The sequence below is a fragment of the Bufo gargarizans genome, chromosome 2 (assembly GCF_014858855.1).
Source record: "Bufo gargarizans isolate SCDJY-AF-19 chromosome 2, ASM1485885v1, whole genome shotgun sequence".
Lineage (NCBI taxonomy): Eukaryota > Metazoa > Chordata > Amphibia > Anura > Bufonidae > Bufo > Bufo gargarizans.
In genome coordinates, this window is record NC_058081.1 from 154,346,944 (window position 1) to 154,373,489 (window position 26,546).

Consider the following 26,546-nt stretch of genomic DNA (forward strand, 5'->3'; position numbering starts at 1 on the left):
TGTGGTTTCTGTCCAGTTTCCAAGCCAAGTGATGTGCAAGAAGCAGCTACTTTTAAGCACAAAGCCTGACACAAAAGCTAATAACAGCTTTGTCGTTGCCAATAAAAATGAAATCTTAAATTCTTAATCCATTATGCTAACGCAATAATATTTTGTCAGACATGGCATGTGGTCCCTGCAGCTCCTGCAGTGGTTTACAGCTGGTTAATGTGGTTACCACACAGCACAGTGAATATAAGAAACAGACATTCACTCAAGTTCCTGTGTTGAAAGATAATTCCAAACGCTGTGATAATATGATAATAATGTGCAAAATATGATATTATATCATAAATCTGAAATAACTACTGTTGGCTCCCAGTGATTAAGAAGAGTCTGTAAATAAACTATTACTATGTCAAGAAAAAACTATAATAAAAAAATGAGATGTGTAAAAATGCAAGACAGAGGCAGACTTTAAGCAATCACTGAAATGCCCAGTATTTGAAAAAAACTGCTTAGACATGATAATCAATTGTACTTAAAAAATGAAACAATTACAGCAAATTTAAATTATACTTTGTAAGAGCACTACATACCATGTTATTTTAATATTCATAATATAATATTATAATATTTAGTATTCCCATTACTACAACACTTTGTATTAGAAATGCATAACTTTTTTTTTTGTTTTACTATTCGTGAAAAGTACAAACCCTTTCACAACCCACACAAAAACAACAAAACAAATCAATTGGGCATCCTTATGAAAAGTTGAGTTTTGTCCTACTGCAGAGAGGACAGAGCAGGAAAGTCTCGAGCTCCAGTCATTTGTCTTACAGCCGGTCCCAGGGCAGTGAGGAGGAGGAGGGGGACATAGGTGACCTCCTGAGTCACATACAGAGAAATATTTTTAATAATAATCTTTATATAGTGCCAACATATTCTGCAGCACTTTAAAATAATTATATACAGTATCTCACAAAAGTGAGTACACCCCTCAAATTTCGGGTGCCCTCAAAATAACTCAGCGCACAGCCATTAATGTCTAAACCACGGGCAACAAAAGTGAGTACACCCCTAAGTGAAAATGGACAAATTGTGCCCAATTAGCAATTTTTCCTCCCTGATGTCATGTGACTCGTTAGTGTTACAAGGGCTTGAGTGTGAATTGGGAACAGGTGTGTTAAATTTGGTGTTATCGCTCTCTCATAGTGGTCACTGGAAGTTTAACATGGCACCTCATGGCAAAGAATTCTGAGGATCTGAAAAAAAGACTTGATGCTCTGCATAAAGATGGCCTAGGCCAGTGATAGGCAAACTGCGGCTCTCCAGCTGTTGCAAAACTACATCTCCCACCATGCCCTGCTGTAGGCTGAAAGCTGTAGGCAGTCTTTGCATGCTGGGAGTTGTAGTTCTGCAACAGCTGGAGAGCCGCAGTTTGCCCATCACTGGCCTAGGCTATAAGAAGATTGCCAAAATTGTGCACAAAGTGTCAATATTTTGTGTGACCACCATCAGGGCCGATTTTAGACAAAGTGTGACCCTTGGCAAAATTGAAAGTGGGACCCACAGGTCACAAGGAGCTCATCCCAGAGACACAGGGAGCTCACACAGTGCAGTCACACAGGGGGGGGGCACAGGAAGCACACACAGCGGGGACAGGGATCACACAGAGGGAGCACAGGGAGCTCACAGAGCTCTCACAGAGGGAGCACAGGGAGCTCACACAGCGGGCACAGGGATCACACATAGGTAGCACACAGAGGTGGCATATGGAGCTCACACAGCTTGCACAGGGAGCTCAGACAATAGGCACAGAGAGCACACACAGTGGGCACAGGGAGCGCACAGGAGGGGGCACAGGGAGCGCACAGGAGGGGGCATAGGGAGAGCACAGGAGGGGGCACAGGGAGCGCACAGGAGGGGGCACAGGGGAAACACAGAGCTGACAGTGGGAACTCACAGGTCAGTGACCATCAGTAGTTGAGGGCAGTGCAGGGCTGCTACAATAAGAGTGCGAACCCAACAGCCCTGCACCCCCTCCACAGACACTGCTGCATGCTTCTTACTAGATGGACTTACCAGGTGCCAGTGGCGTACACACAATCCATATGGCCCCGATGCAAAACTGATTCATGGGGTCACCGCCCCCCTCCCCAACCCGCTGCCGCCCCCCAACCTGCCTTTACCCCCCAAAATTATTCCTACCCTTCTCAATAATCAATAGAAAAGCCTTTATTGGCTATTACAGCAACCAAACGTTTCCAATAATTGCAGACCAGCTTTTTGCATGTATCCACAGGTATTTTTGCCCATTCATCTTTAGCAATGAGCTCCAAATCTTTCAGGTTGGAGGGTCTTCTTGCCATCACCCTGATCTTTAGCTCCCTCCACAGATTCTCAATTGGATTCAAGTCTGGACTCTGGCTGGGCCACTCCAAAACATTAATGTTGTTGTCTGCTAACCATTTCTTCACCACTTTTGCTGTGTGTTTTGGGTCATTGTCATGCTGAAATGTCCACTGGTGCCCAAGGCCAAGTTCCTCTGTTGAGAATACTCATGTATTGCTCTTTTTTCATGGTGCCGTTTACTGTGATTTGGTTCCCTGGTCCATTGGCTGAAAAACACCCCCAAAGAAGTCTTCTTCTTTGTCCAGATGAGCAAAGGCCAAGCAAGCTTTTGTGTGCCTTATCTGGAGAAGTGGTGTCCTTCTTTGTCTGCATTGTGCAGTGTCCGTTGGATTGTCTGCCTTGAGACATTGCCACCAGCAGAGCCCAGATTCACCAGGATGGCCTTAGTGGTGATCCTTGGATTCTTTTTCACCTATCTAACTATCCTCCTGGCCAGCACAGGTGTCACTTTTGGCTTCCGAATACATCCTCTGAGATTTTTCCACAGTGCGGAACATCTTGTATTTATTAATAATGCTTTGCACTGTAGCCACAGGAACTTGAAAATATTTAGAAACGGCTTTGTAGCCCTTTCCTGACTTGTGAGCAGCCACAATGCGCAGCCGCAGGTCCTCACTGAGCTCCTTTGTCTTAGCCATGACTGTCCACAAACCAACTGCAGAGAGCTGCTGTTTTTCACCTGTTGAGTTGATTAAAACAGCTGTTCCCAATTAATCGGGGTAATTAGGATGCTTTAGAACAGCTTGGACTATTTGGAATTGTATAGAACTTTTGATTTTCCCACAGACTGTGACAGTTTGAGAAGGGTATGAATAATTTTTGGACTGGACACTTTTTGCTCAAATGTAAATAAAAGCTGAGAAATGTTCCCCCCCCCCCCCCCCCATGCCTCTTGTACATCGTCTTATTATCTTTTGGGAGACACCTATGTCATTTCCCGTCAAAAAATTACTTTCTGGTTGAATAAAAAGTAAGTCAAAATTTGCCTGGGGTATGAATAATTATGGGCAGCACTGTGTATATATATATATATATATATATATATATATATATATATATATATTATATACTGTATATCACTATATACAAGAGGATGATATACAGTATAACATTTTGTATATAGTGGACCACGCTGATTATATAACCTGGGTATCTCCTGTATATAATTATATATGTACAGCTGGTATAAGTTATACATCTTGTATATAGTGATATGGAGCATGCTGGTATAACCTGGTATCTCCTTATATGATTATATATGTACAGCTGGTATAAGTTATACATCTTAATATACCAGAAGACGTATAACTTATACCAGGCCAGCTCACATATAATATACAGAACATACCAAGCCAGATAGTAACTATTACCTGAACAGGGTGTCTGTGGATCACTACAGCTGGGTAATGGATTTAAGGTGCTCTTGGTTTATATGACCCACCCAGTCACATAAAATATAGAAAAATACCAAGATTAAACCAGGCACTCAAGTATGGAGTATTGATCAAAATTTTATAAAGAATAAAATATATCGATATACCATAAAATAACATAAAATCATACAAATTCACATAAGGAAAACCATTAGTCAATAGCAGCAATATATGGCCAATAGTTTCAGCAGCTTAAATTTTAAAGACCGCAATCCTTATTTCAATCCAATGAAGATCAATCTGAACAGAGGTCTATGCAGAGCTCCAGGCGGTTTGATTTTGAAAAGCCGCACCCTTAGTTCAGTTTTGAAAAACCGCACCCTTAGTTCAGTTTGGGAAAAAGATGCAGCTTGAAACAGTCTAGGCGGTTTTAGATTTAAACAGCCGCAGCCCTTATTTCAGTCCTTATTTCAGTCTTAAGAAAAACCGCACTTCCAAATATTATGAGAAGTCTTGTGAGCAATCGCCGGTCTTATTCGGTAATAGCAGAGTGTGACTGTGCACTAAGGTGGCGTCCCACCTATTCAAGCAACTTTGTTACTTTACCTGGCCGGTGTTATCTTGTCCTGTGTCCGGACCTAGAAAAGATATGCTGTGGGTACAAAGTCATCCGGATATCCGTTCACAGAACGATGTTTGTGGCTGTTTCTCCGGTGCTCGTTCCTCTTGGTCACAGCTTTTTAATCTTGGAGTCCAGGGGAGCTACTGTTCCAGCATGCCGGTACGAGGTATTAAACCATACGTGTTTCGGGGTTCTTTGAATGGCCCCTTCCTCAGTAACTATTACCTGCTGGGCTGGCTCAGGCTGAAAGCTGCTGAATCGACCTGCTGAAAGTCACTGGCAACTGGAAAGGCTGAATGCTGGAGGCTGGCTGGGCTCAGTGTGGGCTCTGGCTGGCTGAATGAGTGCTGCTCCTGGGCCTGGCTCAGGCTGGCAGAAATGTCTGGCAGAGAGGGAGAGAACGAGGCAAGGTGGGGTGAGTGACTGTAGTATAGAGTCAGACTACTGGGCAAGTGGGCAGACTACTCAGCCAATTCAGCCCCCATCAAACCTCAGATCAGCCCAAAGACCCCTATGAGACCCCCACTGAGCCCCTATCAGCCCAAATACCCCAATGAGACCCCCACTCAGCCCCAATCAGACCTAAGATCAGCCCAAAGACCCCCATCAGACCCCCACAGACCTCAGATCAGCCCAGACCCACAGTCAGCCCCCATCAGACCTCAGATTACTCCAAAGACCCCCACTCAGCCCCCATCAGATCTCAGATCAGCCAAAAGACCCCCAGTCAGCCACCATCAGAACTCAGATTAGCCCAAAGACCCCCAGGTCCCCCAGTCAGCCCCCATCAGCCCTCAGATCAGCCCAAAGACCCCCATGATCGTCAGACCCCCACTCAGCCCCCATCAGACCTCAGATCAGACCAAAGATCCCCACTCAGCCCCCATCAGACCTCAGATCAGGCCAAAGACCCCCATCAGAACTCAGATTAGCCCAAAGACCCCTACTCAGCCCCCATCAGAACTCAGATTAGCCCAAAGACCCCCAAGTCCCCCAGTCAGCCCCATCAGCCCTCAGATCAGCCCAAAGACCCCCATCACCATCAGACCCCCACTCAGCCCCCATCAGACCTCAGCTCAGCCCAAAGATCCCCACTCAGCCCCCATCAGAGCTCAGATCAGCCCAAAGACCCCCATCATAATCAGCCCCCAACTCAGCCCCATCAGACCTCAGATCAGCCCAAAGCCCCCCACTAAGCCCCCATCAGACCTCAGATCAGCCCAAAAACCCCCATCATAATCAGCCCCCAACTCAGCCCCATCAAACCTCAGATCAGCCCAAAGACCCCCATCATACCCCCGGTCAGCCTCCATCAGACCTCAGATCAGCCCAAAGACCCCCATCAGACCCCCACTCAGCCCCCATCGGCTCAGATGAATCAGCGCGGCAGCCCAGAGTGATCCCCATTCCCCAATACTTACCTGTTCTGCGCAGCGGGGCTACTCTTTCTTTTCGGGCCTCCAGCAGAAGTCGCGCTCAGCTCCTCTCACTGTCTTCCCAGTCGGTGCTGCACTGTCACCTGACAGGGTGCAGCGTAAGGTCATAGTGCGCGCACTATGTCCTGATGCTGTACACGCGAAGAACAGTGAAGCGCTGGCCGGGGAGGGTAAGTATATTAAAGGGGCGGGCACGAGGAGTACTGGGTGGCAGGCCCCGGGTACTACGGTACACACAGCACTATTTAGGGCGGGGCCAGGGGTCCACAGGTGGCCGGGCCGACTGGAGTGCCGGGCCTGGTCGCAACTGAGACCCCTGTATGTGCGCCAGTGCCAGGTGCTTTAATACGATGGTCCTGGGAGCTCCTGCAGTCAAGCAGCTGAGGTCAGAGCCTGAGGGTTGGACACAGCAGAAGGCTGACGTTTGGGCCTTGCAGCCTGGAGAAAGTGCAGGCAAAGGATGGGGGGCGGAACTATGGGGGCGGAAGTCTGTGGCATCAGGATTGTGGATAATGCTGGCCTGTCACCGAGCTCTGGTGAAACGGGGAGACTGTGCACGGGGGAGATACTTAAGTATCTAACAGCAGGGGGCCCCTTTTGGAAATTGCCCTGTTTGCCGGCCCTGACACCATTATTTTCTCTAACTCTCTTGGGCATGGAGTTCACTAGAGCTTCACAGGTTGCCACTGGAATCCTTTTCCACTCCTCCATGATGACATTGCGGAGCTGGTGGATGTTTGAGATCTTGCCCTCCTCCACCTTCCATTTGAGGATGCCCCACAGATGCTCAATAGGGTTTAGGTCTTGAGACATGCTTGGCCAGTCCAGCACTCAGTCTAACCCTCAGTTTTTTTTTAGCAAGTCAGTGGTTGTCTTGGAGGTGTGTTTGGGGCCATTATCATGTTGGAATGCCGCCCTGCGGCCCAGTTTCCGAAAGGAGGTGATAATGCTCCGCTTCAGTATGTCACAGTACATGTTGGCATTCATGGTTCCCATGTAGCTCCCCACAGCCAGCAGCACTCATACAGCCCAAAACCATGACACTCCCACCACCATACTTGACTGTAGGAAAGACACACTTGTCGTCTTTGTACTCCTCATCTGGTTGCTGCCACACACGCTTCACACCATCTGAACCAAATAAGTTTATCTTGGTCTCATCAGACCACAGGACGTGGTTCCAGTAATATATGTCCTTAGTCTGCTTGTCTTCAGCAAACTGTTTGCAGGCTTTCTTGTGTATAATTTAGAATAGGCTTCCTTCCGGGACAACAGCCATGCAGACCAATTTGATGAAGTGAGCAGCATCTGGTCTGAGCATGGACAGGCTGACCCTCCACCCCTTTAAGCTCTGCAGAAATGCTGGCATCACTCATACGTCTATTTTGAAAAAGACAACCTCTGGATAGGACGCTGAGCATGTGCACTCAACTTCTTTGGTCGACCATGGTGAGGCCTGTTCTGAGTGGAACCAGCCTTGTTAAACCGCTGTATGATCTTAGCCACCGCGCTGCGGCTCAGTTTCAGGGTGTTGGCAATCTTCTTATAGCCTAGGCCATTTTTATGCAGAGCATCAAGTCTTTTTTTCAGATCCTCAGAATTCTTTGCCATGAGGTGCCATGTTAAACTTCCAGTGACCACTATGAGAGAGCGATAACACCAAATTTAACACACCTGCTCCCAATTCACACTCAAGCCCTTGTAACACTAACGAGTCACATGACATCGGGGAGGAAAAATTGCTAATTAGGCACAATTTGGCCATTTTCACTTAGGGGTGTACTCACTTTTGTTGCCAATGGTTTAGAAATGAATGGCTGTGTGTTAAGTTATTTTGAGGGCACACCAAATTTACACTGTTACACAAGCTGTACACTGACTACTTTAAATTGTATCAAAGTGTCAGATCTTCAGTGTTGTCCCATTAAAAGATATAATAATATATTTAAAAAAAAAAAAAAAGCGAGGGGTGTACTTAATTTTGTGAGATACTGTACTTCTTAACTGTGATGTGAGTTTTTAGTTGTGTGTGCATTTTCTGTGTTTAGTGTTCCTTTAATATGCATGGTTGACATCTCTTCACATAATACAAAAAAGTCTTGGCAGAAATCTTCAGGTTAAGGGGGTTATTCATGAATTTGATACTGATAACCTATCCTCAGGATTGGTAATCAATATCGGATCAGTGGGGTCAGACTCCCAGCACAATATCAGCTGTTTCAAGTGAGCTCTGTGGTCTCTTCGCAGCTTACCAAGCACAGTGCTGTACATTGTATAGCGGCTGTGCTTGGTACTGCAGCTCAACACCATTCCCTTGAATGAGAACGGGCTGCCCCTAGGCTACGTGACCAAAGTATAGTCACATCACTGGCCTTGGAGGAGGACTAAGTGCTCACAAAGTATTGCAGCCTCTTCGAACAGCTGATCGGGGTAGGTCCCGGGAGTCAGACCCTCACCAATCTGATATTGATGACCTATCCTGAGGATAGGTCATTAATATCAAATTCTCAGATAACCCATTTAAAAATGGAAAATATGTGTCTCTGCAGACAAAAACTGTTACATGTTAACATGAAAATGATTTCATATTGGATTGCTAGAGTTAAAGGGGTTGCGTCACTTCAGCAAATAGCATTTATCATGTAGAGAAAGTTTAATACAAGGCACTTACTAATGTATTGTGATTGTCCATTTTGTCTCCTTTGCTGGCTGGATTAAATTTTCCATCACATTATACATTGCTCGTTTCCTTGGTTACGACCACCCTGCAATCCAGCACCGGTGGTCGTGCTTGCACATTATTAAAAAAAGGACTAGCCTATGTGCAGTCCCACAGTCCCGGCCACCAGATAGGCTGACACTTTTTTTCTATAGTGTGCAAGCATGGCCACTGCTGATGGATTGAAGGGTGATCATAACCATGGAAATGGGCAGTGTATAATGTGATGGAAAAATTAATCCAGCCAGCAAATGGTCTGATGAAACCACGGTTGAACTTTTTGGCCATAATTCCAAAAGATATGTTTGAGATCTTGCGCTCCTCCACCTTCCATTTGAGGATGCCCCACAGATGCTCAATAGGGTTTAGGTCTTGAGACATGCTTGGCCAGTCCAGCACTCAGTCTAACCCTCAGTTTTTTTTTAGCAAGTCAGTGGTTGTCTTGGAGGTGTGTTTGGGGCCATTATCATGTTGGAATGCCGCCCTGCGGCCCAGTTTCCGAAAGGAGGTGATAAGGCTCTGCTTCAGTATGTCACAGTACATGTTGGCATTCATGGTTCCCATGTAGCTCCCCACAGCCAGCAGCACTCATACAGCCCAAAACCATGACACTCCCACCACCATACTTGACTGTAGGAAAGACACACTTGTCTTTGTACTCCTCATCTGGTTGCTGCCACACACGCTACACACCATCTGAACCAAATAAGTTTATCTTGGTCTCATCAGACCACAGGACGTGGTTCCAGTAATATATGTCCTTAGTCTGCTTGTCTTCAGCAAACTGTTTGCAGGCTTTCTTGTGTATAATTTAGAATAGGCTTCCTTCCTATATTTTATTTTTATAATTTTTCTTCCCTTTACCTAAAATATTTCAGTTTGTTTTTCAGTTGAGTTGTACAGTTTATAGGTCATATTAAAAAGGTGGAAAAAGTTCTGAAATGATTTATTTGTCTAATTTTTTTTTACAGCACAGAAACCTGACATTTGAACAGGGGGGTGTAGACTTTTTATATCCACTGTATATCTTCCATGTCCTTTATCATTTAGCTATAATAGCCTGCTTGCATTCAATGCGCTGCCTGTGCCGTTCATAATGCGCCCTGCGCTGGTGAATGGCAGGAAAAGTCTAAGGCACATTGGTAAGCTTTAAAACTTTTCCAGGGAGTGGGTCCCCACAGAGAGGGCTCTGAGTGCCCCTCTGGCACCCGTGCCATAGGTTCGCCACCACTGGGCTAAGCAGTTGAAGGCAGACATTACCATTGTTAATCATACAGTAATACCGACTAAAATAATTTTAAGTTCTTACACTCATGTTGACCATAACATTGCAAATGTGGGTGTCCAGGAAGATAGCATGGATTACAACATCCATAATACCTTTCATATATATCCTCTAGAGATATACAAAGAGATGGTGTAATTGGTAATATAAATAACCTCTTAACAGTAAGCCCACTTTCATGTGCTAAGTAGTATGTATTCTCCTGGGTCATGTGTAATCAGTCATCTACAATGTGGAAAAATGTCTCACACGTGCAACTATGGGACAGCCTTTGATCGTAAAGGATATTTACAAAAAACAAATCTCTTTTTTTGTGCTTCAAAACAGTCGAGATTTTACTAATGAGCAGTGAATAAATTTTCCTGGTATACAAAAATGAGAGGCAAAGGAATAAAATATGACAGTACGAACAACAGAATCTAAACACAGCTATGTTTCTTAAAGGGGTGTCCAGGAATAATCACTTTTTAGCAAGTGCCTGCAGGCTGCCTCTCTAAAGAAAAGATTTATACTTCTTCCCATAGCTCTAGTTCTTCGCGCTGCCTCCCCCATGTCCATATTTAGCTCCCTACAGTTTTTATATCTGGAACTCCATGCCCGCGGTCATATCCTCCGCTTTAGCTGATAAATGTCTTCAGCGGTTACATGACAACCAGCAGCATTTCACCACTGAAGCCAGTCATTGGCTGCTGCAGAGCATGTGATCATGTCCATGCTGCACTGGATGTCAACACTGCAGGGACCAAAACACAACTGAAGCAACGTAGATGACCAAAACAGCAGGGAGGAAGAAAGTATAAATCTTCTATTTAGAGAAGCAGGCTGTGGTCACTTGCTAAAAACAGCTTCTAGAAAGCCCCTTTAAGTGCTGTCATGACAGATATACAGTATCTGTCAACAATATTTTGACTTGTATGTTCAATTTATGAAAAAATCTAATCTTTTTACTAAACTGCCTATTTTTTATGTATGAATGCGTTTTTCTACAAAATAATTTCCAGGTGTAGTACGGAAATGTATTTATTTTAGTAATAGGGATTTTTTTTTTTATTAGGCCTAAAATCTGGATAACCTGGCATTTTCCAACCATAACATGGCACTTCACAAGACCAGAACAAGCTATAGAATTAAATTATTCAATAACCATTGATTTTGGCCTGGCTCCTAAACTTTCTTTAGTATTAAAATTGAGATAGATTTCATTAATGATTTCCAACAACACAGCAAACATTCTGCACCCACTGATTAGAATTTCCTTGTATTTACATTGGTGGACAAAACTGTTGGTATTCTTCCGTTAAAGAAAGAAAAAAACACATTGGTCACTGAAATAACTTGAAACTGACAAAAGTAATAATAACTAAAATGCACTGAAAATCAGTTAATGAAAATCAGATCCTGCTTTTGAATTGTGGTTCAATAAAATCATTTTTAAAAACCAACTGAAGCAAAATGGCCTGGACAAAAATGATGGTGCCCTGAGAAAAGCTTGAAAATAATTTGAACATAGAGACATGTTATACTAAGGTGTGTCCAGTAATTAGCATCACCGGTATCTTTAAACTTGCAATCAGTCTGCCTGTTTAAAGGGTTAAAAGTAGTCACTGTGCTCTTTGGTATTATGTTTTGTATCACACTGAGCATGGACCAAAGAAAGCTAATGAGAGAGTTGTATCAGGAGATTGGGAAGAAAATTATAGACAAACATGGTAAAGGCTTTAAGACCATGTCCAAAGAGTTTGATGTTCCCGTTACTACAGTTGCAGATATTATACAAAAGTTTAAGGTCTACGGGACTGTAGTCAGCCTCCCAGGATGTGAATGCAAGAGGAAAATTGATGACAAATTGAATGGATGGATAACACGTATGGTAACCAAATAGCCCAGAACAACTTCCAAAGGGATTTCTATTCTCTAGCAATAAGGAGTTTGACTGCTAATAAAATTTGGCATGCAAGTTTCCTATACAAGGAATGTTCAATGAGTTATCTACCTGAATATGAAAACAACATTTTCTGAGAAAACTGAACTTACTACTTTACATCACACTTATTCCACTTTGCCTAGAGTGGTTGGATGCCCTCAAAATAGAAGGAGACTTCTTGCGGCTGCAGGAACCTTGTTACTGCCTTTTTGACTGCATTATCATAAGGAAATTGCTGCCAACGCAGAAATTTCATCAGGTTCCGAAAGAGAAAGTAATCACTGTTTGCCAGGTCTGGACTGTAGGGTAGATGGTTAAGCTCCATGACGCCACATTTCCTGATAGCAATTTGTGAATTGCGAGACTTGTGAGCTGGTGCACTGTCGTGAAGCACCAACACCTGGCGACAACTTTCCACTGCGTTTCTCTTTGATTGCCTTATGTAATGCCTTCATTGTTGAAGCATAGGTGTCTCCAGTAATTGTCTTGTGGGGCAATGTAGTAATAAAATGCCTTCTTGTTCTCAAAACACCATTGCAATGATCTTTCCATTTGACTGCTGCACACAGAATTTCTTTGGAGTTGGTGACCACTTCAGCTTCCATTGCATGGACTCTTGTTTGGTCTCAGGATCATAGGGGTGAACCCATGTTTCATCACCCATAATAATTCAAGAATAGAAGTCTCCTGGATTTTCTCTGAGAATGTCTAAATTCTCTTGGCTATACTACTTATGGCAAGTTTTTTGCTCAGTAGTCAACATTCATGGTACCCACTGGGAACTGACATTTGACAGCATCAAAACATCATGAATGATACTGGAATCTGTGCCAACTGAAATGTCTAATTCATGAGCTATAACACTGACCCAACAATCTTCCAAAATCAATGCCTCTACTTTACAGCACATTTCCTCTCAAGATTCTTTGACAAGTCGCTCTGAACGGGGGTCAACTTCAATTGATTCCCTACCCCATTTAAATTGCTTGACCGAAAACTTTACTTAACAGTAGGAAGGTGCATCATCACCATATACAGCAATCATCCTTTGAAGGATTTCTTTAGGCTTCTTTTCTTCCTTTGTAAGGAATTTAATCATGGACCGAAGCTCCAAATCCCTCACTTTCTTTGTATACCAGTACTGTACTGCACTTACTACCCTGTCACTTCCAGAGCTTTCATCAGACTGAACTGATACTGTGTATGTTGCATATCCAGACATATCTCAACCAGCACAGATAAGCTCAGCTCTCTAACAATGATAAAACATGCTGGTGTAGATAAAACGTATTGAACACCCCTTGTATTTTTAGGGAATCCTGTCAATTTCTAGAGAGAATGAAACAAGGGGACATAGATATCGAGAAATTGCTAGTAGTATTTAAGAGGAAAAAACTTACTGATATAGAAACCGCTAATAAAGAACACTTAGCAAGAAAAGCCACAAAGTAAGTGGCAATGACTTAACCATGTGTGTGTTGTGCAGGCTGTGTGGCCTCTTCCATCCTTGTCACGGGGAGTGCTAACCTCTCTCCTTTCATACAACACGAAAAAGGCATTTTTCTAAGTAAAAAGCAATTGGCATAAGGAGGGGGCTGGTAAACAGCTTATAACAGGGGAACTAGAAATTTCTCACTGATAAAACATATTACAAAGTTTCTTGTGGTCACTATTGATTTTTGTGAAGCAGTGTGAAAAGTTAGTGACCATTTAAGGATCAGCTGAGCCCGAATCCCTAGAATATTTGTTTCCTCTATACAGAAGAATTAGCAGATGACTTTCTGGCACTTTAGAGCTGCAATATGATTTTACTAGTTCGAACACAGCGTTTGCCGAGTGCAAGCCCACAGACCAGAATGCAGCTTAACTCTGTTTCCCACATTATGCAGAGCTGGAACTGTTCAGGATTGTGAGGCTGCAGACATAGATGTAAACTATATTAAAATAAAGAAAAAAAAATTCAGGGGAACAACCATCTGCTGCACATTCAAGCTGAGGGACAGAGACAACGCCTTGTATACAGCCTAGTATGCCAGCAGTGATTTCTTTCCTTGTCTCCATCACCTCTTGTACTTTTACCCAAAACTGCACTTTTTACACACACATGCTATTTCAGTGCCCAATATATTGTTCTCAGCATATGCAAGTGTGAAAAGTAAGCCCTCTTATTAGTATACTGTGTCTCATGGTTTTAGAAACGCCCTACATGTGGCCCTAATCTGTTGCCTAGCTATAGAACAGAGCACCATGCGTATTTGAGGCTTAATGTGGCGATTTACTCATCATGTGCAGACAAATGTAGAGGGTCTGAGGTGAAATAATAAATGGAACCCTCGAGAAGTGACCCTATTGTGTAAACTAATCCCTAATGTTATTATGGGGTGGAGTTAGCACTTTGTTATTTTGCATAAATGAATGCACAGCAGATCGTGCAAAGTGAAAACTGCTATTTTTCCACCAATGCCATTGCAGTGCCCAATATGCTGTAACCATTTACTATTATGCTGTGTTTCCTGCTTTTGGAAACACCCTACTGTACATGTGGCGCTATTATTTTGCCTGAATGTATGGGAGGGCTCAGGAGTAAAAGAGCAATGGCCCAATGTAGTGATATACACTGCTTATGCTGACAACTGCAGAGGCTCTCGCGTGAAATAATAAATGAAATCCTGAAAAGTGAACTCATTTTGGGCCTGTTGTTTAAATCACCTATTTATGTTTAAAGGGGTTCTTCAGGCTTTTAATATTGATGACCTATTCTCATCAGTTTGTGGGTTTAACTTGGAAAAATTTGGAAAAGTTTGAGTGGTATGAATACTTTTTTAAGGCACTGTAAATCAATGAGGTCGACGCCTGACCACTATGTCTATAGTCCATGTGGCTGATGGCAGCCCCCTTAATCATATTGAGGAAATTGTAACAAAAAATTGCAACAAAAAAATAAAAACATATTAGAAAAAGAATGTGTTGCTATCTGGTTTTAAATGGGACATAACATTTTTGGTGACACATTTCCTTCAATGAGTACAGTCAGCATTTTAAAGCCACAGGTATTTTGCTGAAATTAATGCACAGTGCACCATGCAAATAACAAAAATCAATGGCAGAGTTGATGTCTTTTCTTCATCCTGCTTCCCAAAAAGAGAAATAAAAAGTAACTAAAATTGCAAGTATTCCCACAGATATGACATTTCAGTGCCCAATATGTTGTGCACACATGGTGTCATCTGAGACCTACACAACACTTCTCAAATTAATAGATGGGTTTTACTGGGTATGAAAATGCCATAAATGTGAACATAAGCTGCTGTATGAGTACATACAAGGCTCAAATGGAATGAGCACCATTTGGCTTTTAGAGCACAGATTTTGCTGGTTTTTAGTTTTAGGCACTAAATCACATTTGCAGAGACCCCTGTATAGTGGAAACCCCCAATAAATGACCAGATTCTGGAAACTACACCCCTCAAGTTATTTATCAACGGGGAAAGCCAACATTTTGTCAACACATGTTTTTTCCAGAAATTGATGAGCATGGGACCATTTCCACATATATGCATTTCTGTGCCTAATATGTTGTGCCCAGCTTGTGCCACCTAAGACACCACACTCTTTAAATTGTTAGGCGGGTTCTACCGAGTACTGAAATGCCATAAATGTGGATGTAAACAACAGTTTGGTTACGTTGCAGGGTTCAGAAGGAAAAGGCCGCCTTTTGGATTTTTCCAGTGCAGATTTTGATAGATTAATTTACAGGCCGTATGTTGCTTTTGAGCAGTATCTGGGGTACCAGTACAGCTACAGTATTTTCTGCCAGAATTTTTTTTTTCCTCTCGACAGAGCTGTAAGGTCTTAATTTTTACAGGATTATTTGCAATTATCACTGGCTCTATTTTGGGGGTACATACGACTTTTTGATCATATTTTTTTTTACTTTTTGGGAAGCAGTATGGAGAAAGGGACCGTTTTTTTGCGGAATGAAGTGGCATTTTAATTGGTACCTTTTTGAGGTACATGCAGCTTTTTGATCACCAGATGTTATGATTTTTGTAAGGCAAGGTGATCATAAAATGGCTGCTCTAGCACCATTTTCAATTTTTTCGGCGTTCAACAGGTAGATCATATATAATTTTTATAAATTGAGTTGTTACAGACACGGTAATACCTAATGTGTCTATTTTTTACATTGTAAATGGGTTGATCAGGGTAAAGGGTCACTTTTTAGTAGATTTATTTTTATAAAACACTTTCTTTGAACTTTTTTTTATTTGTCATTTTGTTCCACTAGGGGGCTTAGTGTAGGACCTCCTACAATGCATTAAAATACACAGTGTATTGTAATTCATTGTGACGGTCAGTATAACACTAACAGCTGTCTATGGAACCAAGCCTAGGGGTGTTTTTAGACACTGTAGGAAAAGCATAGGGAGACTACAGGGACAGTGTAATTTCCCTGTGCATTTTGTTCCACTGCTGTGCCATTCATTCTTAATTTGTTCTGTTATACATAGACTGACTGTGCATCAGACTTATCCTCAACAGCCAGTCTAATATATAGGTGCGTGTACCTATTTCATCTGCTGCGCAATTAATAATTAACCTGTACAGTTACATAGACGTACTGTGCATCAGACTCATTGTCGACAGGCGGTGTAATATATGGGCACTTTTATATAGTTCATCTGCTGCACCGTTTATACTTAGGCTACTTTCATATCTGCATTTTTGCTGAATCAGTCAGGGGATCAGGAAACTGTGGGTTCCTCTGACACCGAGCCTAGTTGGCATTGCCCAGGAACAACCTCTGTGCCCTCACCTATCCTGCAACTGCCTCTTTCTTTTGCTGCTCTTTCTGCTTGGGAAGTAATGCATGCTGCTGGCTCTACTCCGCTTTTCAGTGAAGACGAGCTTAGTGAGGACAGTCAGCAGCTACAGGTCAGCACAAACTTGGAAGGGAGGTCCTCCCTTAAGCATGCAACTAGAGATGATGACAGTCGGGTGGGACCATATGTTGCATGCGGTCAAGGATTTGGCCATGAGACTGTTGAGGATGACATAAGTGATGAACAGACATTAGTGGATGATGTAGCCAATCGCATGTGGGAGCTGGGTATAGAGGGGGCATCATTACTATCATCAGGATGTGAGGGTGGTAGTAGGCCCGTGAGACAGCAGCAGGGTGGCAGAGTGCCGATGAGAAAGCATGGTGAAATCAGTGGTAGATCTGGAGTCAAACGTGCTCTGAGTAGACCCTCTGCTAATCAGAAGACTACCTGTCAGGAAACAACTAGCGGTGCATGGGTTCATAAAGGCAGCAGCAGGCAGTCAGCAAGGCGTGTTGGGGGTAAAATGCCATACTCCGCAATGTGGGAATTTTTTATCATGTTGCTGGAGGATGTTAGTGTGGAGGTATGCAAAAACCTCAGCAGAAGGAGGCTGTTGTTCAGCAGAAGGAAGTTGTTGTTCCTACCTTTCGTCTATTGCTCCTCCTTGTCACGTGTTTCACCAGCAATCGATCACCAAATCTATTGCATAGAGACAACAGTATGCGTGCATTTATGCAGAAGCTGAATGTGCACCTGGCCAAGTTGCTGGTACGACAGTCCTTTCCTTTCCATATCATGAACATTTCAGAGAACTGATAACTTGTGCCCACCCAAGGTGGAGAGTCCCAAGCAGTTATTACATCTCTAAAAAAGCTGTACCAGCCCTGCACACCTATGTTGATCAGAAGGCAGGCCATTCCTTGAGCCTGTCAGTGTCTGGTACAGTTCATGCCAGCACTGACGTGTGGAGCTGTAACTATGGTCAAGGACAATATATGTTTTTTTACAGCCCACTGAATAAATGTGGTTTTGGCCCAGGCACACCAACAACTTGGTCAGGTTATAGTAATTGTGGGATTTCTGCACCAATGTCCTCCTCATCTTCCACCTTGTCCTCATCCTCCACTGTAGGCACAGTTCAGAGTAGTCCTCCAGCACACCACCTAAGCAAAGCACAGCATTCTCACATGGTTCTGCACCTGATCACACTAGGGAGGAAATGCTCTGCATCATCAACCTAGAAATCGAATCCTGGCCGTCTCCTCGCCAACTGGAGATAGGAACTAAGGTCACTGATATCAGGAAGAACATTCTGTCTGTGCTGCATCATGGAGGGCTAACCCATGTGCCCTGCATGGCGCACATCATCCATCTGGTTGTCACCCAGTTTCCGAAATCTTCCACCCAACTGCAAGACGTATTGAAAATGTCAAGGAAATTGTGCATGCACTTCAGCCACTATTACCATGCAATACGTGCCCTCCGTGAGCCCACATCGCTGCATATGCTACGTTTCCACACATTGTAACTTCGCCTTCTAAATGTTGGACCAACTATATGAGAAGAGGAAACCAGTGACCGATTTCTTGATGATGCAGATGGAGCAGAGAGGAATACTCCCCGATGTAACTTTAACATCAGACAGTGGCAGCTCATGCGTGACACCTGCCATTTGCTCACGCCCTTTGAGGAGGCCACTTTGTCAGTCGTCAGGACTACAGGATGAATGATGTCATTCCACTCCTTCACGTCTTGGAGGGGATGCTGATAAATGTGACTGGTGAGGGGACAAAATACATGGTGCCTACATCTCATGGCCACCTGAGCCCTGTAGAAGCTGAACTGGCACAGGAGGTTGAGGAGGACATAAATGCCAAGAAATTCTATACAGAACTAGGTGGTTTATCTGCCTAAGCGACAGGAGAGGACCAGGAGGAGCATGAGGAGCTAGAGGGCGACAACAAAGATGACACAGGCAGTATGCAGTGGAGATGAAGGCAGGGAGTCCCTAGCACAAATGGCCAGATGCATGCTCAGTTGTTTGCATAGTGACAGCCGCGTTATCTCCATTCGGCAAAGGAATGACTACTGGCTCTCCACAATGCTAGACCCTTGTTACCGGTCAAAAATGGGGGCCTTTTTTACACCTTCTGATAGGCCCGCTGAGAAAGCGGAGGAGCGAAACGTGCGTCGGGTGCACTCTCTGCCAGACCTGGGTTTGTGCCATCTGTGCCTCCTATCAACTCTAGGTAATATGTTATAGTATATTTATTTCTTATTCAACGTTTATTATTAATATTTAAGGCTGCATGCAGCCTGTAATTGTGGGAGGGGCCAGGTCCCCTCCTTAAACCCCCTGCTCACTACCCCCATTGCCGCGTTCGCTCCTCCGTGTTTTTTGTGACTCACGTCACTTCCGGTAGGTATCGCCGGCTGGTAAGTGCACCGGCCGCCTCTCACCACGTGTCCCCGGTCGTCCCGCTCCCCCTCCTCCTCAGGCTCGCCGTCTCGGGGGCGCACAGCCTCGCACACCGCCCCGTCCTCGCGGGCTCCGGTCCGACCGTACTCTCGCGAGAGGTCGGGCCCTGCCGCGGACGGGTCCCGATCGCAGCGGCCGGCTGCCGTTCCCTGCGCCGGCTGCTGGGAGGTGGAGGGGGGGGGGGGAGAGAGCGGAGGAGGAGCCCCGACCGCTGCCATGACTCCCTCACGCAGCGGCCGGCACGCCAGCCGCCCATGCCTCCCCCACGTGCATGTGCATTCACTCCGGATGTCAGGCTACTGCTCCAGGTCAGACTAGGGCATACTGCGATCCAGGTCCCCTGCGGCATGTCATTGTCATGGTGTAATGTTGGGCTAATTCTATATCTCCCTTGAATGCCACCCTGTGTGTTGCCATCACATTCTCGCGTATGTTGAGACTCACTACATGCACACACGTGCCATTTTGCATGTGTTCCATCCTGGTCCTCCGTGTCCGAGCATACTCAACCCCTTGGCTCCCAGCGTCGTGCATGCACAGCGCTGGCAGAGTCTTCAAACATGGCACTTGCTGGCACGTGCGGTGGACAGCATAGCCAGCGGACCTCTGCGGTTCACTGCAAGCCTGCAACCAGCAATACTGCTGATTGCAGACACCCAAGGGTACTTGATGGATGCAGGCCGGCACTTCTCCACGTGCCACTGCTCCGCCTGTCCACCCTTCCGTGCCTCCTGCACCTGCCAGGCAAGCTGCACACACCCACCGCCACGCCTCCCGGGTCCTGCATGGCCCCCCAGGCCTCCACGCCCCAGCCGGCCTCGCTCCTTCCCTTACAGCCGGGCCTTACGGGACCCCCGGTCATCGCCACCCCCAGCCTCACATCTCTATTTCTTTTAGGTGCCAGTAGCGTGCGTGGTTCCCGCCGTGTCTTGTCGCAGCAAGCTGACATCAGGTTTAGGTATTGGGCGGGGGTATTACGGTCTCACCAAAAAAAAAAAAAAGGGTATTTGTCTTTCCCACAGGTTGCAGAAGGTTGCTACCAACCACTCGCGGGATTTCGTTAGTTCAAGGGTTTTTCTGGTAAGTTAAGGCGGCGTTGCCTCCGTTCGGCATCTCCTACTCAACCTGGAACGTTCAGGTGTCCTCCCTGTCCAGGTACCCTGTAGCGTTCAGGTGTCTTCTCTGTCCACGCCAGCCTGAAACGTTCAGGTGGCTTCTCTATTCACCTTAGCCTGAAGCGTTCAGGTGTCTTCTCTGTCCTCCTTAGCCTGAAGCGTTCAGGTGTCTTCTCTGTCCTCCTTAGCCTGAAACGTTCAGGTGTCTTCTTTGTCCATCCAGCCTGAAACGTCAGGTGCCTTCTCTGTCCATATTAGCCTGAGGTGTTAAGGCGTCTTCTCTGTCCAGGTACCCTGAAGCGTTCAGGTGTCTTCTCTGTCCACCGTAGCCTGAAGCGTTCAGGTGTCTTCTCTGTCCATTCAGCCTGAAACGTCAGGTGTCGTCTCTGTCTATATTAGCCTGAGGCTTTCAGGCGTCTTCTCTGTCCAGGTACCCTGAAGCGTTCAGGTGTCTTCTCTGTCCACCCTAGCCTGAGGCGTTCAGGTGTCTTCTCTGTCCAGGTTCCGGCAGCGTGCTGGTGTCTTCTCTGTCCTTCTACCCTGAAACGTTCAGGGGTCTTCTCTGGCCAGGTACCCTGGGGCCCAAGGGTCTCCTCCGTCCCCCGTTGTCAACAGCATCAGGGTCGCGTCTTGGTTGCTTCTGCCTACGGCACTCAACCCCCGTAACTGTCACAACCAACACGTCAGGTATCTTCCAGTTCCACGTACCTGGCGGCACCCAGGCAACCCTGCTGGCGCTCCCATCCTGAAACCTTCAGGTCACTCCTCGCCACCCACCCCGGTACCTTCAGGCCGCCTCCTCTCCGCAGTCTTCAACTCCGTCTCCGGGCTCGCCCGATATTCCTCTGTTTTTCCTTCAGTGTTCTTCCTCACCCCGCTGTGTCCATCCTTGAGCTAGCACAGTGGCGGGTCCGTCCGCATCTGCATTGTTTCCGGGTCCACTCCGCTATTTTCTCACGTCGCTCCTAACTTTTCCAGTCCGCAGAGCCAGCCAGGTCGTTCTCGTTGATCCTTAGACGGTAAGGCAAGGGTGTCGAATCCCAGCTTTCAGGTACGTCATCCATACATTCACCCACGTTCGTAGCAGCCACGGTACACGGTCCCCATGTCCGTTCCAGCTGCCATATTGTTGTCTCTAATTCCAGGTCTCGCTTAAGTCTCGACCAGCGGCGGAACCATGTCTCAGGTCTCAGATATGGACGACGCGTTGTCCCTCCCGGGTACTTTGGTCTCTGGCCAAGGCGGGCCCGAGTCCCTCCGAAGATGGACCGTACCGAGGCTGGTGGCAGAGTTGAGCAGAAGGGGCATCAGGCACCCAGCCTCAGCCAGAAAGGCGGAGCTGTACAGGCTGTTGATGACGGAATCCGGTCCTCCTGAGAGAGAAGATCCGACCCCGTCCATCCAGCAGTCCTTGGTACAATTGCAGGCCTCAATGGATTCACTGGTCTCGTCCGTGGCCGACATCAGGTCCAGGGTGGTGGACTTGGAGGCCAGGGCACCGGCTCCATCCCAGGCGGTGGTCCCTCTCAGCGATCCCCCTCTGTATCAGCTTCCAGCTCCAGGTACGACCCCTGCCACTCCCGTGGTGGCTCCGGCACACTTCGTGCCGGACAACATCAGGAAGGACATCTTGGCGGGCAAGGACGTGAATCTCGCGTCCATCCTGATCGTGTCCCACGATGCGGCTGACAACAAAACCTTTGACTGCGGGGAGATCTCGGTGGTCCTTCGGGCCAAAGATGGCCGCCTCAATCGCAAACTCACGGTGCCTGAGTTTGTCTTGGCCTTCAGCCTGTATAGGGATGTGATCTGCTCTGCCTACCCAGCTCGCCAGGAGGAGCTGGACACATACCTATACAGGGTCACTGATCTGGGGCACAAGTACGGCGGCACGGCTTTTTATGACTATCATCGCTCCTTTTCAGCCAAGGCTGCCGCCGCGCTGACCCAGTTTCAGTTTTCTGTCAGTTGGGCCACCTTGGACATGGAATTGTTCTGCCGGCACTTCGCCGGTCTCCGGGCCCCCGCATGTTCGACGTGTCAGTCGATATTCCATGCCACCGAGTGGTGTCCCCAAACTGCCACGGCCCAGCCAGACAGGGTCATCCCAGGCCCCTCCGGGGTATCCCGCAGCCCCTCCTCCACCGACAAACTGGGCAGACCCATCGTGTACCTTGGCAACAGTCAAGTGTGCAACAATTTCAATTTCGGGTCATGTCTGTTCAGCGGGTGCAGGGCCCTGCACATCTGCTCCATCTGCTTCAGGGCTCATCCCAGGTCCACATGTCCCAAGAAGGCATCCAAGCGCCTATGACTGGCCGACTGCAACATCGACCTCCTGGCCCTCCTGTTACGGGAGCATCCGGTGCCGGGTTTTGCGGATTTCCTGATCACGGTTCTCTGCTTTGGCTTCGACACAGGGTTTGTGGCGCTCCCTCATTCCAACTGGGAGTGCGACAATCTGCAGTCGGCCAGAGCAGATCCTGCCGCTGTTCAGGAACTCCTGAACTCGGAGGTAGAGAAGGGGTTCCTCCTGGGCCCTTTCAGCCAAGTTCCCTTCTCTCGCTGGCGGATCAGCCCCATAGGCATTGTGTCCAAAAAGGACTCAAATAAAAAACGTCTGATTTACGACCTCTCCGCCCCCCATGGTTCTGTCATTCCCAGCATCAACTCGCTGATTCCTTCTGAGGAGTTCACCATGTCTTATGCCTCCATTGACGAGGCCATCGCCCTCATCCTCGGCGCTGGGAAAGGCGCCTGGCTGTCCAAAGCTGACATAGCGGACGCTTTTAAACTGCTGCCCATCGCCCCACACCTATGGCAGTTTTATGGTATCCAGTGGGAGGGCAGGTTCTACTTTGCCAACCGGTTGACCTTTGGCTCCAAAAGCAGCCCGTGGTTATTTGACCAGTTGGCACAGGCCTTACATTGGATCCTGCTCCACCACGGCAGCACCCCAGCGGTCATCCACTACCTGGACGACTTCCTCCTTATAGAACCTCCGCTATGTCAGCCAGCCGGGCTGCGCTCCCTCCTGGACCTTTTTTCCGGCCTTTGCATCCCCATCTCGCAGGGGAAAACCACGGGAACAGTCACGTCCATCACCTTCCTGGGCATCGTCCTGGACTCCGACCGGATGGAGGCCAGGCTTCCAGAGGCAAAGCTGTCCCAGATCCGGGAAGTCGTGGCAGGGGCCATCACCTCGTCCCAGGTAACCAAGGTCGAGCTCCAGTCCATCCTGGGCCGGCTGAACTTTGCCTTGAGGGTGATGCCCCAGGGCAGGGCCTTCATCTCCCGCCTGCTCTCACTCCTTCCGACGGCCTCCGAACCCAGCAGCATCATCCACCTGGACAGAGCTGCCATGGCAGATTTGCGCATGTGGGACAGCTTTCTCTCCACCTGGAACGGGGTCAGCCTGTTTGTGTCCCCGTGGTCCCAGTCATCCGCCAGGGTGTTCTCTGATGCCGCGGCGTCCCAGGGTTTCGCGGCCATCTGCGGATCCCGGTGGTTGGCTGGGCCATGGCCTCCTCAGGTCAGTGCTGACCCGCAGTCCCTCAGGTCATCCCCGTTTCTGGAATGTTACCCCATCGTGGCAGCCGCATCTGTCTGGGGTCATCTCTGGGCCACTGCCAGCGTAATGTTCATCACCGACAGTCAGGACCTGGTGGATATCATTTCCAAAGGCAGAGCCAAATCCGCCAGGGTCATGTCCTTGTTGCGTAAGCTAGTCTGGCTGGCCATGGTCAATAATTTCCATTTTACTTGTGCCCATATCCCAGGTGCCAGCAACACGGCAGCCGATGCCTTGTCCAGGTTCAACTTTCAAACCTTCTTTCAGGTGTGTCCCGAAGCAGACCAGACCGGGGCCCGGATTCCCGGTTTCTACGACCTGATGTTGGATTGAGGTCCCTGCTGGCTACCGCCAAGGACCTCATGCACCGGTCCCTCTCGGTCAACACGGCCCGGAATTATAACACAGGTTGGAACCTGTTCCAAAAATTTTCCAGAGATCATCCGCAGCAAGATACAGCCTTCGTGTCATACATCATGGCTTTCATGGCCCATTGCCATGTCAATCTCAAGCTGGCACCCAGCACCATCCGTTTGTATCTGGCCGGGGCTCAACATTTCTTGGTTCTACAGAATCCTGAAGTTCGCACAGCTTTCGCTTCCCAAGCCGTCAAGGCCACTCTCAGGGGTATTGAAAAAAGCAGCAAGGATTCAAGTCCTTCCCGTCGGCCAGTCTCCGGCGAACTTTTCAGGAAACTTTCCGCATCCCTAGATGGCAACCCTTTTGGCCCTTCCGTTAGCCTGGTCATCAAGGCCGCGATGTACCTGAGCTTCTACGGATTCCTGCGCCCAGGAGAATTCTCAGTCTCTTCCCAGAAGTCGGCCTTCCTGAAAAGAAAACAGCTGTCCTGGAATCAGGACCATCTGGTGTTAAGTCTTCCATCCACCAAGACGTCGCAAACCGGTCCTCCCATACAGATCCGCTTCTTCAAATCCGAAGAACGCCTAGTGCCCTGTGGTGGTACTCCAAGGTCTCCTTGATTCCACGCCTTCTCCGAATCCAGAGGCTCCGTTGCTCCCGTGCCAAGGGAAACCCCTATCCACGCCACAGTTTGTCTCATACATCCGTTCCCTGGTCGCTGGGTTAGGGGTGGACCCCAAAACCATATAGGGTCATTCCTTCCGCATTGGGGCGGCCTCCGCAGCCTCCAAGCACGGGACACCTCCGCACGTCATTCGCCACATGGGTAGGTGGAGATCTGCCTGTTTTTCCCGGTACATTCCGGATCCGCTGACTGAAACCCGCCAGGTATTCCGTTCCTTGGTTTTGTAATCCGTTTCTCACGCATTAAACAGCACCTTCCCTACCCTGTGTCTTTTGGCCCTCTTTTAGGCAGGCCCACGTCCAGTGGCTCCAGGCACACACCAGCCACCATTAGGACCCCCTCCTGTCACCTCACTGACCGTGGCCGCGGCCACAACTATTGTTGTCCCTCCATACTGCTTATGGGCTAGTTATAGGTGCTGTTATTTCACCCTTTTTTATGGCTCCTATTTTGCAGTTGTTGTATGTTTGTCTGTGGGGGTTGGAGGCTTGTACGTGTATTGGGGGTAGGGTTTATATTGCCTGCTCAGTGCAGCATACACTGTTTCCCTATTCCTCTTTTGGATTCATTTACCCAGAGTCAGGCGGTTGAGCTGCTTATCGCAGCGCTTGTCTGCACTGCTGCTACTCATTTTATCATTGTCTATGGTCTGTTATATTTATTATTTAATAAAATATTTGTGTTATAATTGTACATGTGTGTCTTTTGTTTCAATTGGTTGTGTTATAACTCTTTGGCACACATAATCTCATCCTTTGGATGATTTAATAGGTGGTACCTTCTGAGAGGGATAAAAAACTCAATTACTATCGAGACATCCTTTGTACTCGGTTGGTTGCTGCCTACAAGTGCCATTGCCCATCTTCATGAAGGTCTAACTGGGGGGACCCTCTCCGTTAGTGCTCCACCAACATGATTGCTTGTGGGAGGTGGGGGCATGAACAGAAGCAACTTAAGTCTTGAGTCTCTGGTGAGCACTTTTCCTCACCTACCTACTGAAGAAATCACCCAGCAGCAGCAGGACATGGAGCAGAACCTGAACCAGCAGGTGGTGGCATACTTGGACTGCACCCAACCTGTCACAGCAGATGCAAGATCCACTGGACTACTGGACCGGCAAATTAATTGTGGCCGCAACTGGACGAGTTTGCCCTGGGCAAGCTTTCCTACTCAGCCAGTAATGTGACACCAGAGCAGGTGTTTAGTGCGGCGGGTGGAATAGTGAGACTAAAAGATGAATCTGGCCTTGATTAACCAGGATTTCCAGACACTGGTGCCTGATACAACAGATTATTCTAGCAGTAATGATCTGACTGTAGTGTGCTGCCACACCAGAACATTGCGACAATTGGCCCGTTACTTCTGCCCATATGCCGCTACCGCTATTCTAATGCTGTCATCCACCTGATGCTACACGCCCGCTGCCTCTACTGCCATCTGCCCCTACTGTGATCTGCCATCATCTTGTGCCATTACTGCCACTGCTGTTGCCTCTCCCTCCCCACTCTGTTCCGGGCCACTATAGTGGCTCTTCATGCTGTTCCCACTCTCACCACTCTGTTCTGGGGCCAATATTGTGTCTCCTTATGCTGTTGCCACTCTCCCCGCTCTGTTACGGAGGCCAATATTATGACTTTTCCTGGTGTTGCCAACCTCGCTCACGAGGGCTCACTAGTTTTCCTGTTTGGCATCACCGCTTATTTTTCAGATCTTCTGATCCATCAGGAGAACAGAAAAACAACAAAAAGAAAACG

General features: G+C 47.2%; 1 protein-coding gene and 1 non-coding gene across 2 annotated transcripts in view; both read right to left on the reverse strand.

Annotated features, from left to right (window-relative positions):
• GALK2 (galactokinase 2) overlaps positions 1 to 26,546 on the reverse strand; it is a 260,803-nt gene that overhangs the window by 110,861 nt on the left and 123,396 nt on the right. The window lies entirely within an intron of this gene.
• On the reverse strand, positions 13,177 to 13,304 carry LOC122929878. The gene has a single exon (XR_006388092.1). It is a non-coding gene; the product is annotated as a U6atac minor spliceosomal RNA (small nuclear RNA).